Genomic DNA, 3,635 nt, shown 5'->3' with positions numbered 1-3,635 from the left:
TAGAAACACCATTACGACACTTTATATTTACTGCTATTTATTAGTCCGAAAATAATAAAAAATACTTTCTCCACATACATACACACACACACACGGACAACCCAAAAACCATTAGCCTTTTACCATTTTTATTTCGCTTGCTTGGTTTGTTAATTTACTTTATTTTACTTTAAGTTGTCCTTGTATTTCCTGTTAATAATACGAAACCTTGTACTTCACAACCACACGATGGGGTTGCGAACATAAGGAAAAAACTTTAAGAGGAGAAGAAGAATTCAGCTTGTAGGCCAATTCCCCAAGAGTTCGATATAAACCCTCAAGTCACCCTTATGGAGAAAATGCGCTTGCTACAATACTTTGTACTTGGAGTCCCAACGAGTTGGTACACACATAGTTACTGTCATCAATCTCTCAACATATGTGTGCACTCATATCTTAGTACATCAGATCATCATAGAAGATAACATATACTTGTATGCAACCAACAAAAAACTATTTCACAATTTTCATAAACAAGTCACTACTCAAACATAGGCATAGAGATACAATAGATCATGGGATAATAATAGATTGCATCAAGCATCACGTTTGCCAAGAGATTACAGTAGGGAGATGAAGGATGTTGTTGTAGGTGATGATGAAAAGGTGTCTTTCCCAGGGGGGAGAGGCGAACAAGCGAGGAGAGGACGCGGCACCGGTGGTGACACCCCTTCATGGAGGGCGGCGGCCCTCGGTGACGGGGGCTTCCCTAGGGAGCGGAGGCCCCTTTCCCCCTCTTCTTCCTCGGAGATGGTGCTGATTTGGAAGAGATCCTCCCCCTCTTTGGCGGCTGCCGAGAGGGGGGATTTTCGTGACAATTGGTGGCTGCCTCCAAACTTAGGGTTTTATTTCGTTATATAGACTTTTGCAATGCATATTGGCCATGGGATTGATGCCCCATTGATCCAAGGGCTATTGGACACCTCTAGAACCTTTATAGGATTCCTCTCTGTCCTTTATGAGCCCATAAAGTCGTGGCTTGGCCAAAATCATCATATAGGGTAGGAGTTGGAGTCAATCACGTCACAATCTTCGGATTCCCAAAAATGATTATGTACTCCGCACTAATTTAGCTTAGTTTTGCGCTTTTGGAGTCCGTTTGGGATGAATTTTATGTCTAGAACGATTGGAAGAAAAGTTTCAACAACTTTCTCAGTCTTCATTATAAAGTTCATCTTCATCGTATGCAGATTCTATATCATCATTGGACAAAGAATTAGATAATCGGGCATCCCCTCTTTATCCTTGCCATCATCCAACAAATATTTTTCAGTACTAGTAGACATCCTAGACAATGGTGAACTTGCTAGCACAATAGTTATATTTTTTAATAGCAGGAGTAGTAGCAGCATTAGGTGAAAAGTGTGACCTAGAAGGCAAATCTGTACCTCTCTTTGTAGTGGAAGGTAGAATAACCTTCTCAGTAGAATCCTTATCCTTTCCCATGGTGAGAAACAAATAAGTACAACAAGTAAATAATAATAAGGGGTCTTACCAATAAAGCTAGGCTCCCTGGCAATAACGCCAGAAAATGTCTTGATGCCCACAAGTATAGTGGATCGCTAAAATCTTTCGATAGGAAGTATTACCCAAATCTATAGTTTGACTCAAGGGGAACACGAGAATATCAATAATACTTTAGACATTGAGACGTCGCTCTCAACCACACTTGTATATCAATAAACTCACAAAGAAAGTGGTGATTTATAATAGTTGATTCAAAGCAGTAAAATAAGCAGTAAACAATAGCAGTAGATTTGCAGTTTTCACCTGAAGTAGTGATGTGTAACTTTTAGTGGCTAAAGGCATGGGAATGAGGTGATAGCGGGGTGTTGCATGAATGATATTTATCATATAATGTAATCCTAATAACATGACATTCATCTCTAATTCAGTTGTGTAGGTGTGTGATCCAAATATAGTTATGCATACTAACCAAGAGAATTTGCATAACATCTATTATCCTGTCTGCCCATTTCACGGGGGCCAACTTGAAACTACATGAAATTAAGGTCTACCCTTTCGAATATCCTGGAACAAAGTATTAACATTTCATGAACACACAATATCCTCAATCTATCGTATATTCCCATTGTTTTCCCTAACTGACACTTTACGGTTTGCAGGTTCAACACAATAATAGGCAATACACTTTACAGATAGATACAAAACTCATATATATGATGGGGCAATATAGGTTCAGTACTTCACTATGTAAGTTGTATTTTCAATTAGTAGATCTAATTTTACATAGATACTTAGGGTTATATTCCGCCCAATTCAGCCAGATCGGATTTTTTTAGGTCGTATCGATGCTAGACTAGGGGTTTTCCCTATTCACAAAACCATCTGCTATGGCCACTGATTAAGTTGAAACACTACGACTTGAAGGGATGTTCCTGCCGAACCTAGTAGTGTGATCAAAGACCATAGATCATTCCCTCCGTTCAGTAGGATCATCTCTGCCCTATGTCTTTGTTATGTTGTATAAGGCTACCTTACTGTTTATCTATGTTTTTTATGTTAATTATTTTTCTGATTAGTTGCAATGGCCGGTGATTGCCTCGAATGTTGACAAGTTGATCTGCACCTACCTAGTGTTTTGTAGAACTATATTGCTTCTACATCCGACTTGGTAGATACAAATTCATCTCGTTGACTAGTGTGCAATGAGTGATCCTATAATACCATGTGCATTGTGGAACAACTCTTGATTGTGCAAATTTCTTGGTATTGCAGGATTACCTCTTTGCACTGTGCTTACTATATGAAGCAACAATAATTGTTCATTATATTTCGTTCATAAATCATAAGTGTGCTTCATGTTTGTGATGAGCCAATGATTAAAATCTAGCCCATATTGGTGCCATAATGATTCTATAAGACATAACATTGTACAAACACCCATGATTGTGCATAGTATTTGGTCTGATACAATCATTCGTGGCACTACGTGTGCCTATTATATGAGGCACATTGCTTGTTAATGTTGTTCCTTGTAGTTGTTGTTAGCCAATTATGTAGCTATCACTACAAGAAAAGTTGCCATGGCCGACGAAGTTGAAGTCGCGCAGTGGTTGCTGGTGTACCATGGCCGACGATTTTGGTCCCTCCGTGGTGCATGTCAAAACTTTTTTTTCTCGTTTTTGAGGCCACCTAGCCCGACGAAAGCGGCCAAAACGTCGCGTATGGTGGCCCGGGACGTGGTGCATCGCGAATTCTCGGGTTCGCCGGCCGAGTCAACGCAAATCCGCACCGCCGAGGGATGTAGGGCCCAGATGGCAGCCTCTCTGGCATTGTTTTTTTTCTCGATCGCGCCATCTCGTTCAACATTCTCCGATCGAGCCGTTTACGATGCAGGATCATGGGTCCCGCATGTCATCCTCTATGAACCAAAATTCTTTCTATTCTTGGATTTTTTTGACCCCCGATTTCCGGCTACTTCCTTTTTCTTTTGATCCCTTGCCGCCTTGGAAACGTTGAGACCGTCGTCGCTAAATGGGACCCGCATGTCATCCTCTATGTGCAATCAACTTTCTTTTCTTGGAGTTTTTTTGGCACCTCAAATTTGGTCACTTGCCTTTTTCTTTCGATCC

The sequence above is a fragment of the Lolium rigidum genome, chromosome 7 (assembly GCF_022539505.1).
Source record: "Lolium rigidum isolate FL_2022 chromosome 7, APGP_CSIRO_Lrig_0.1, whole genome shotgun sequence".
Taxonomy (NCBI): domain Eukaryota; kingdom Viridiplantae; phylum Streptophyta; class Magnoliopsida; order Poales; family Poaceae; genus Lolium; species Lolium rigidum.
Note: the sequence above shows the minus strand (reverse complement) of the source record.